Genomic DNA, 12,445 nt, shown 5'->3' with positions numbered 1-12,445 from the left:
GGTCTCATTGACATGTTTATGTGGGTAGATACCAAGTAACTGTCCATTTGAGAGTCTTGGCTTTAGTTTGATTGAAAATTTCAGCCACCTGGCGAGGTAAATTAGTACTGTGACCTGAGATACTGTCAAGAAGCTGGTTTTCCCTCAGGGTAGATAAGCAACTAACATATCCTCTCATAGACTCATAGTAATTGACGTTGCTTAAGAGTGTAGTTTAGTTATTGGCATTTCCTCACCTCATTAAAGCAGGTTAATAGTTCTTCCACCCGTGACAATTAGTGATGATTCCATTACGTGACACCTGAGTAATTAACGTATTTTCACCTGGTGTGTGCATCAAATACTTTCTCTTATTCTTTTATTTGGTAATTAAATTTTCTTCAGTCCTCCTAAAATCTACATTTTCTGATGTGACACCCTTGAAAAAATTCAACGTTTCCTCATTTGCCATAATTGTAATCAACTTTACCTCACCTGAAGCACTGATAATCAACTTTACCTCACCTGAAGCACTGATAATCAACTTTACCTCACCTGAAGCACTAATAATCAACTTTACCTCACCTGACGCACTAATAATCAACTTTACCTCACCTGAAGCACTGATAATCAACTTTACCTCACCTGACGCACTAATAATCAACTTTACCTCACCTGACGCACTGATAATCAACTTTACCTCACCTGAAGCACTGATAATCAACTTTACCTCACCTGACGCACTAATAATCAACTTTACCTCACCTGAAGCACTGATAATCAACTTTACCTCACCTGAAGCACTAATAATCAACTTTACCTCACCTGAAGCACTGATAATCAACTTTACCTCACCTGACGCACTGATAATCAACTTTACCTCACCTGAAGCACTGATAATCAACTTTACCTCACCTGAAGCACTGATAATCAACTTTACCTCACCTGACAATAATACATGATTCTTTGGAAACCTCAGGAGTCATCATTTCTTCCCTCGGCAGATTAGCTATTCAAGAGTTCCTCACTCGTCACGTAAGTAATCAATGTTCCTGATTTTGTATATTCAATTAGTGTTACGTTTTGATCGCTTTGAATTCAACTTTTCTCATATTCTACAAAATCAAGTTTCTCTCGTTATATTTTCGTTATCTCATACGATACACAAATAATCAATATAACTTGGTCTCCTGTACTGTAGTATGCTTAAGGAATGTCAGATTAACATGACACTGATTTCCAGGCTCAATACATATTATATACGTCTTACACACACACACACACACACACACACACACACACACACACACACACACACACACACACACACACACACACACACAGGTATCCAAAATCATTGTAGTAATTATAACGTTTAGTGCAGAAATAGTCAACGTTTCCTAACTCTATACACAGGTAAATCGACGTCTACTTTATAACGCACAACCAAACGTTTACTCATTTTACACACAATTAATTAACGTTTACTCACCTGTACCACAAGTATTCAACGTCTACTCACTTAACACACACTTAAATCAACGTTTACTTAACCTACACACAAGTCATCAACTTTTACTCACTTCACACATAAGTAATTAACATTTAATCACCTGGCACATAAGTATCTAACCTTTCCTCACTTTAGATACAGGTAATCAACATGTCCTCACTTGCCACTAGCACAAATAGGTTTCTCTCATCTTATCTCACCTGAGTCACATACCACTGGAGATTAAACAAGGAGACGGGAATGCATCAGTGTGGGAATCAAAGATTTATCGCTATAACACAACTGTTTCTTAAAGGAATTCAATGAAGTAAGTTTATATTTGTTTTAATAGGAACAGATTTTAATTATTTTTTTTTGGGGGGGAAGGTTCATCGCGATACAAGATATAGTTGACAAGACGTAACTCATTCATGTGTAGAATCTTGATATCTATTGCATAAGAGAACGATAAATAAAGAAAACAATGAGAAACATATTTTGGTGAGATAGGCTGTGTCCTCAACCACTAGGAAACATTTATCAGCAGGCAACGTCATGTTACCTGCTAATTGGTCAAAAGAATCACCTGGGGGCACAGAAGCCACAAAAACTGTGATGTGGCCTCAATTAACAGGGCTCACTTTTCGCACAGGTTAACATTAAAGCAGAGTTATAATAATTTTATATTTTTCTACAAACTCGTTCCCAACGCCTCCAACCTTAACACGCGTTCTGTAAGATGAAGATGAATTTATATCATCGTGCTCTCTTCCTAACAGGTCTTTCTTGTTTGTGGTTCGCACTCCCTACCAGCCCCGGCTCCCACAACCAAGTCCCGTGACCCAGAGCATAAGCTGACCGAGTCTCCTTGAAGGAAGATATATATTTTTTTTATGAAGTACTATTGTAAATAAATCACCCGCAGCCTTAACGAGACGGAGGAAGACTTTACGCAAAATTAAACTCTCTCGACCTCGTTGCTACTGCTATAACAACACATATGTCCATCCATTGAACTAACGACTTCATGTACGTAGGGAGAGCACCTATAAAACAGTATGTTGACACAGCTCATCCACTAATAGGACACTTATTATCGCTCAGTGCCACACAGCCTCTACCCTTGATGACTGGTGGGGTTGGGTTGACTGCCCACTACCCAGCCACTCGTAAATTGTTCACAGGATGATTAATGAGTGTTTATTAATTTATTTTAATTTTTTTTTTTGGGGGGGGGGGGCGGTCAATTGCCCTCGTGTGATTTCTCGTACTGCAACAACATCTACATTACATATGGAAGACTGAAGGACTATGCATCAACCTTTATAACATGTATAAATAATACAGCTTTTCATATAAAGAATTTGAGAAATAAAATAAAACTTTCAGGGTAAAAGTCGTAGAGATTGTATCCCCATCCGTCAAATACTTTCCCCCAAAAACAGATCTGTTACCGGCGGTCTCACGCGGGTTAATTTCTCACCTACCTTAGTGGAGCGAGGACCTTCCACACCTCACACACACTCCTCCATTATAACAGGAATATAAATAAACATTCTACTCAAGACGCACTTGTTTCTATTGCTCTCATTACTCACCTCAACTAAAGCTAACGAAACCCCTCATCTCACCTGTACGTACCCCCACAATAATAACAGTGTACACAAACATTCTACTCAGGTGACACGTCTATTAATCCTCATTTCTCACCAACTAGTACTAACATTCCCTCAAGTCCAAGTGCTTTTATATTCACACTAGAAACTGACCGAACCCAGCACCAACCCACACTCCACCCAGCCACACCTTGACCGGAGTAATAGACGCGAAACAGACTGATAAAGTAGTGACCGTGTACTGGCGTTAGTCACTGTCGCAGAGTTTTGGCAGGGTTCAGTTTCTTCATGACATTATACTTTGTGATTTTAAGCATGAGAAGCCACTTGATTTCCATACGTGTGCCGGTAAACTATACCATTAGTGCTCATTGTGAAACAGAGAGAGGTGTTGCATACCCCCAGAATGCTTGTAACCATGACACCTGTGCATCACTTACCTTCACGGAGAAGTTAATCTGGAAAGAGAAGGGAAAAAGGTCATTAACTCTGTCCATAATGACATGTTTACATCATTTTGTCGAGTAGTATTCTAATATATACGGTATATTAAAAAGAAACTCCGTCAAAACCGAAAACATTATATCTGTCTTCTTTTGATTAAATCGGAATATCTGATAAAATAAATCCCTAGAAAGTCATTCAACTAAAACAACAATAAAATGAGATAAAATTCAGTTGAAGATCAGGAGTATGAAATAATCTATAAGGGAGTGGATAACTAATTTTCCCTATAAACATAAAAATAATCAACAATAATTATTTTTGATTATAATCACCTTAACAGAAAAATGTCCCAGCAATGCACACACTCGACACCCACTCGTTCACTCATTCAATAGATACCTCGACACCCACTCGTTCACTCATTCAATAGATACCTCGACATTCACTCGCTCATTCCTTCAATAGATACCTCGACATTCACTCGCTCACTCATTCAATAGATACCTTGACATTCACTCGCTCACTCATTCAATAGATACCTTGACATTCACTCGCTCACTCATTCAATAGATACCTCCACAATCAATACTTAAATAAGTACACTTGATACTATAATTACTTTACATCCACCTGCTGTACCATAAACCTACAATAACATCTGGCAGGGCATATAACTTCTACCCGCTTGCACCCCAGACTAGCATTATGTGTAACTGCCTCCTACACACACACACACGTTGTTTTTCCTACATTATACAACATGCAACAATTCAAAACATCTTGGTCTAATTATCCTCTATCTGTTGGCAAGTTGACGCCTCAGTAAATAGTTCTGATAATGAAACTTGTCTAATCTTCCCATGAACTATTTAGTTGTTGTAAAAAATATATAAATAAATAGCTAATTAAACTTTATAATATGCATAGATAAGAATGCTATGTTTTTTGTTACGTCTTGAGTGTCAACAAAGAAACCAAAATAAACTTATGAGGATATTGAAAAATTGCCCAAGTCAGTTTTTATTAATGTACTTCAAGCCTATTGTCCTCCGCCTGAGCAACATGATGTGGTGGTCTGTGTGAGCGATGAGGATATGTTGCCGGAGACGATGATAACGAAGGCGACGATGTTGTTACAGACTCATAATACTAATCCCGAGGAGGTGGTGAGGGGGGTGGGGGGGGGCTATCTGACGAGGATGTCTTACAGCTGGTGAGCCAATAACGACGAGTCACGACCAATGTGTATAACTATCAGTGCCATGAAGACGACCACTGAGTGACTGATACGACCATACGACCAACGACTCTGTGTGTGTGTGTGTGTGTGGTACGGAGGACATAGGTACGCTACACCCAACCAGCCAACCTATGATTAACGAGAGGTCAAGCCAGTTCGCCACAGTGGTGTCTTGGGTCACGGGAATAATATATATATATATATATATTGTTGCAGTCATTATAATATATCTCGTACCAACTAATATATCACAACACAGAAATATAATACACCTAAGTCATAAGTGTTATATTGCAGGAAATATTAAAGATTGGAAATTAATTATCGCTCTATCATTCTATTGTTTCATATATGGAAATAAAATAAATTATACCAAGAAACATGTATATAATTAAAACTCATTCCTAGGTCTACTATATGGGCCTAAGATGTGGATACTAAAAAAAATAAAATAACAAATAAAAAATTAATCCTAACCTAGAAACTACTTATAGAAATACCAAGTAGGACGTGTGGTAAAAACAGTACACAGAGACTGGAAAAATAATAATAATAATAAGAGATGAGGTGAAATCTTAAGTGTAAATCAAAAGATGAGATATTACTGGAAGGTCAATGAGCTGGAATGTCAGGAGGGAGGGCAGCAAGTCTTACGGTGAGAAAAACAGATGAAGAGTGGCAAAGGTGGACATCTTCCACTACCACCCACGTCATAAGAGAGAGAGAGAGAGAGAGAGAGAGAGAGAGAGAGAGAGAGAGAGAGAGTGTGTCAGCGTACAGGGACAGTTCAAGACTTACACAGGAAGATTTGTATAATAATCAATATTTCCCCCTGAAGTAATATTAATCATAAACTCTTTCATTTATATAGACACGCTTAGTATATTCTGCAAATTATAAAACATTAAGAATAAAGAAATGTTGAATGAAAAATAACGTACATTACAGTATTACATCAATTATTCATTTACATGTAGAGAGTGAATTAGGGTTGGTAATTATATACATCAAACTGGAGTGAATGGTGAAGGATATATAAGACCAGTAAATTCATACATATTATATATATATATATTATACAGGTATACACTTACATATAAACGCACACAACCGGATACACACACATACATGCAAATATGACCGAATACACACACACACACACACACACACACATGCAAAAAGCACGCTCACATTAAGGAACACAGACATGGCAGATCTCCAATAGAAGCTGTTAATGTTCATCTCTTGTTCAACATGGCTGATACGGAGCTCAGGTTGCCTTACAAACGTTAACACTTATTTAAAACGGAATGAATACTAAGTTAATGCGAAGACATTAATTTCTGCCTCAAAGTTAATAACGAAATAGTTGAAAGTTGGTTAATATATGCAAGTATAAACTCACTCTAAAAATAATATAACATTAGAAAAATTAGATTCAATAATTCTATAATTCTTTGGTTTTTTTTCCTCATTATAAAGACGAAAAATTCTCTATTGCAAGGTATTAATTACATCGTTAAGCTTCCCTCATACACCTATGGATTCATACACCTATGGCTTCATACACCTATGGCTTTCATCCCAATTAAAAAATAAATCAAATGTGGTTCTTCGAAAAAAAAAAAAAAAAAGTTTCACGCCAATACTGTTTTTTACATGTATATTGTATGTATCATTGTTAATAGCCCTGAAAACAAAAACAAAATCTGTCAATGGATTTTTAAGCTGAACAGTTTCACTCCTATTACCCTCCTGCCAAGCGTTATATTCTCGAATTATTACAATATCTAAAACAAACAAATGCATAAAAGTGAATAATGTATAAATACACACACACACACACACACACACACACACACACACACACACACACACACACACAGACCTCTCGACCCGCCCAACAATACATGGTCAAATGATGAGAACGCGTGTCCATCATGGTCCCACTTACAGGGAAATTTGAGCCGTTCATACCTCATAGCGTATTCCGTCCCCCGCGGTGAAACATCCAGACAAAACTGAATATTAAATTAAGAGAAAGGCCGCTTGGTGCCATGAGAGATGATGGTCCCGCCGCGTAGGAACATCCTTGACATGGCAAAAACAGATTACTGACCACTCACACCACCGCCTGCCACCCGCGACACCGAGGATATATGATGGGTGGTGGGTGGGGGAGGGAGGGAGGGGGGGGCAGGGTCCAGGGAGGTAGGGGGGTGGGAATAGTGCTGAGGCTGGGGGTAAGGGTGGGGTTTGATGGTGTGGTGGTAGGTGATGGTGGTAGGTGAAGGTGGTGGTGGTGGTGGTGGTGGTGGTGGTGGTAGACGATGGTGGTGGTGATGGTAGTGGAAGGTGGTGGTGGTGGTAGTGGAATGTGGTGATGGTGGTAGTGGAAGGTGGTGGTGGTGGTGGTAGTGGTAGATGATGGTAGTGGCGGTGGTAAATGATGATGATGGTGGTGGGTGATGGTGGTAGATGATAGTTGTAGGTGGTAGTTGTGGTGAGGTGGTGTAGGGGGCAGGCGAGGGCTGTCTTTACGACGTGTTGGAGGGACGGGAAGTACTGAGAGTTAGTGCATGGCTGTGCTCCAGGTGCACATTGTTATGCATGAATGTACAAAAAACAGTTTAGAGTAACGTGAGAGAGAGAGAGAGAGAGAGAGAGAGAGAGAGAGAGAGTAATGCCTTAGTCATCCCCACACCATCACAACCTAACAACATCCAGTAAACTCAGAAGTAACTAATTCTAAAAGTAACATCAGTCCTCGTCTTCAGATTTTTCAGATTTACTCAACGAAGAGGCTATAGTTTATTCTTGCTCCCGCCTCCCACCCACCTCGAACCCAGACACCGTATTACTGTGTGTCCAAGTCCAAACAAATGAGTCTCGCCAGGGTCTCCTTCCCACTCACCCCCCCCCCTCCTCTGTGTGTGTGTGTGTGTGTGTGTGTCCCTCCTCCAAAGACCACCTCACACTAAAACTCTCCCTCGGACACGGCAAAAAGAGATTCTAGTCATTCATCTCTCCACGGCGTTAAGGCAAAATTTCGTTCTTCTTTTCGAACCCTTTCATTACCCTGGAGAAAGAATTGCGTTCCGCCCTCACTAACATACACACACACACATTCCGGGAAAACAACCTCGCCAAGCGCACCTGAGGAACACGAGAGGCTAAAATGACCTTTATTCCCTACCACCTTAAGAGTCTCCACAATCCTAAATCCATTTTACACATGAAGTTGGAAACCTGGTCTTATGTTTCTAAATCGTTCAACACATAATATCGACGCTGAAGGTAGTGGACAGCAAGGGACCTTCTTTGTGGTGGGTGTCCTGAGGGGTTATTTCTGTGTGTGTGTTGGGGAAAGGGTCGCTTGGTGCTGTGTTGTCCCCGGGGAGGGAATACAACCTGAGACCGATGGTATCAGTTACGGCACCATCGCAGCGATGCCTCTCTTGATAACCAGACTGATAACTGCTTGATACGTCACCCAGCTCGCTCACACTCGTTCACTCAAGCTCTCTCTCTCTCTCTAGGTTTGTGTGTGCATTTTCTCTCTCTCACTCACTCACTCGCTTACTTACTCATTCAATCTGTCTCTGTTACTCTTACTCTGTTATACACTCTCTCTCACTACCTCATTCAGTGTCTACTCTCACTTTCCGTGCGCTCTCTCACTCACTGTGTGTGTGTCTCTCTGTCTCTCACTGTGTCTCAGTCTTTATCACCTGCATGGTCCATATCTCTTTAGTCTTTATTGCTGTAATTATAATTCATTTACAATAAATGGAGGTATGAATCAAAATCAAAGTAAATGAGTAACAGAGTAAATAAATGTGTGTGTGTGTGTGTGTGTGTGTGTATGTGATTAGAACCATCATTAAAAAAAATCCTTCTCAACTAACACCAATAATTATATACACATTAACAAACCAACAAAACACACCTAACCTAACCAAACCTAACCTAACCTAACCTAACCACACCACACCTAACATCACTACACCTTCGTCTCTCAAGATTCTTCAGTCATAACGCAGGAGAAGCGGGGTGTAATTTCTCCTTATCATCAAGTATAATTCAACACCAACAAGCTACTTGAACTTCGAAAACAATGATGATAAAAAGCGAAGACTAAAACAAACCAACCCTAAGTGGTATGTGTTTTAGTGTCTGTTTCTCTTTTAATACACTAATTGAGGTAGTCAACGTAGGAGTGACATTGAAGTCTTTCGTAATGCACAATGAAGAGTCTTGCTGTTAAAAGCCAGACAATAAGGGACACATAAGATATTACAATTTGCATCTTTAGTCTTAGGTAATTAGCTTCCACGAGAGATGGTAGACGAGCCCTTTACTTTCTGATAAAAACAACAAAAGAAAAAAAAAACAAAAAACAAAACAAGACTGAACCACTTATCCAGGAAAATACTAAGGTTTTATCGTGTAATTGGGTACAGTAAGGGGTATGTAATGATGTCTAATGCAACCTAATAAACGCTAATTTGTGTAACTCGAAACTTGTAACGATGGACCAAGTTATAATAAAGAGTTGTTTACATGTTCACAATGATAGAGGAAACACTCGTGGTATTACAGGTTATTATATCATAGGATCTGTTCTTACGTCTCAGAGGACTTGTATCATCTGTTGGTATTGTTGTAGTTGTGGAGCGAAAGACGAAAAAAACTTGTTCTTCAGGAGGGAGAAAATTTTGATCTCTTTGACAGGTTAATATATGATAGTGAAGATCTTCCTAGTGTGTGTGTGTGTGTGTGTGTGTGTGTGTGTGTGTGTGTGTGTGTGTGTGTGTGTCCGTCCATATTTGTTTTCACCTCCATCCACAGGTCCGACCCCTACCTGTTTCTCTTCTATCCACTCATCTGCCTCACTCTCTCCTTCCTATCATCCGTCTCCTCCTCCCTGCAACTCTCCCTTCCTCCTGCTTCCCTTCCGTTCCTCCCTCCTTCCCTAGTTTCCATCACATCTTCCTCATTTCCTCTCATTTCTTCCTCAGGCTTCGGTTACCCACTCCGGCCCACCACTCCATGACCCACCTGGCTCTTTTTTCTCCCTCCACTACCTGGCACACCACCATTTCACCCACCCACCTCCACCCGGGTGTGATGAAGCTGTACTAAAGGCGGTAACTGAAGGGTCAATGTACCATTTGTCTTGTTAAAGGTGTTATTTGCGCCTCTTTCAGTGACCCAAAACACCCATAGCACGGAGGATGGGGAAAGAGGGTGGTGGGAGTGTTGTGTGGTGGAGAGGTGATGAAGGGGTTTGAGGTGGTGATGGGGAGGTCTGGGCAGGTGATGGGGATGTGTGGGCAGGTAGTGGGGTGTGGGTGGGCAGGTGGTGGTGTGGTGGGGTGATGGGGTGGGGAGATAGTGGAGGATGTGGGGAGGTGGTGGGGATACGGAGGAGAAGGAGAGTCGGGATAATGAAGAAATGGGAATAATGGGGACGGTGGTGGGGTGGGGGTGGGTGGGGTGGGGTGGGGTGGGGTGGGGTGGGGTGGGGTGGGGTTATAGGGAAAGAAGAAGTTGTGAGGGGTAATTGGTGGTGATGAGGGAGGTGATGTGGTGAGGGAGATGATGAAGGAGGTGATGAGGTGATGCAGCAGGATGGAAAGGAGGAATGAGTGATAAAGAAATACAGTGATGGGAAGGTGTGATGGATAAAGATGGGAGTGACAGGTAGATGTGTGTGTGATGGGGGAGGAAAAGTGATGGGAAAGTGGTCATTGATGAGATAAGGTGGCGGGGTGAAGAAAGGATGGAGGGGAGAAATGAGTGATGGGGAGCTTAGTTGATTAGGAAATACTGTATAGGGTAGTGAAAGAGTTAGTGGCGATAGTCATAACTACTGGAGTTTTTTTTCTTGATTTACATTTTCTAATCTAAGAGACCAGTTGTGAACGATAGAAGCTTAGGTGAAGGTGAGCAATAACGTTATCATGAGGTGGAAGAGTTACAGCTATTATTGTATGTAGCTTCCTTAACTAGAACTTCCCAGACTGGATGTGATGGACCTGTCTCCTGGCCCCCGGTGGTCTTCTGATATTACGACGCTAGACCATCTTGTGAGTTGTGTCAAAGATTATGTGTCCCAGACCCCAGCTGCTGACATTAAGACTCCATACAATGATAACTGATGACAACAGAAGCCAGCCAACACGTGGACTGAAGTGGAGTATCGGTTGCCTATGCTGTGGTCCACATGATGAGGTGCACTGAACAACATATAAAACTCGATTTGTTAAGCATCAAATTACAAATAGACTGAATTTTTCTATTTCAAACTAAAACAGGACTTTGTGGACACCCTGTAGAGGCGATGGTGAAGAGATGGTGATTAGGGATGAGTTAGTTGGGGGAAGAGGTCAGGAGGTGGGATTAAAGGGAGGGTATATGGGTGATGGGGTGGGGGGGGGGGGTTGCAGCTCACCCTAGACATACAAGGTCATCAATATAAATAGATGACAGTGATTAAAGAGCCTCATAACAGTGTTCAAGATGTGGACTTGTCACGTATATCAACGAAAAGATATGAAAAGAAGATGAAAAGAAAAAGAAAAAATATACAATTTGTTATATGCCAAACTCAAGCCTCAGGTAGTCTCCTTACCATACACTGAACTAATTTATCACTTCCTATACAAAAGATTGAATTCCCGGAGATAAGGTTGACTCACAGCGCTGACGTCCATCAGCACAACACATAACACCTCATCAGGATTTTCTCCTGAGTGAGTCTCTCGTTTCTCTAGAAGGATGATTCACCGTGGAGGATGTTTGAGTGGCAGGATGAATACTGATTGGCAGAGAAGGAAAAGATATTGAGGAATGATCGAGAGATGCGGAGAGGATGCGAACTGCTGATAAGAAGACGATATATAGTGAATGACTCGAGTCACTGAAGGCGCTGTGGTCGGTAACGCTATAATCCTTTAGAGAAGAACCTAATGCAAACGACATGAAAACGATCACATTAGACTAAACTATCCTGAACTTCATGATAATAAAGACTAAAATCACCTCAACACACAAACATCATGAGAGGAATATCACACATAGTTAAATATTTTTGATACAGGAAAAGTAAAAAAAAATGAAAAATGTGAAAGGCAGAGAAGTCAAAGTCGTGGTGTGAGAAGCATGCAAAACCATCCATCCCCCAGTAAGGTTGTCGTTGATGAATGATTCGGTATTGAAGTATGGTCGGGCAGTTCATCAACAAGTACTGTGGTCCCGTCATCAGGATATCATGCAAAATAGTTTGACCCTTGGAGGTGAGGCCTGTCGACACCCTCCCCCCCTCCCACACCCCGCCCCTCCTCTTCCACCCCCACCTACCAACCCCCCCCCCACCCATCGCATAAAACTCTGAGAAAATGTGCTCTACCCCACGAGAGGCTGATATTTATTTTGTGCATGGTAGTGGAGTCACACACACACACACACACACACACACACACACACACACACACACACACACACACACACACACACACACACACACACACACACACACACCATCCTATCTCAGTCTTCAATCTATTATAACGTTGGTGAGTCAGTGGTCGAAATATTAAGGGAAAAAAAATTACGTTGCAGTTATTTACTTGAGCCCTGAGGTGACCAGACGTCAAAAGAATACTC

Source organism: Homarus americanus, unplaced genomic scaffold (genome assembly GCF_018991925.1).
Source record: "Homarus americanus isolate GMGI-L3 unplaced genomic scaffold, GMGI_Hamer_2.0 scaffold3353, whole genome shotgun sequence".
NCBI lineage: Eukaryota > Metazoa > Arthropoda > Malacostraca > Decapoda > Nephropidae > Homarus > Homarus americanus.
This window is presented reverse-complemented; position numbering follows the sequence as displayed.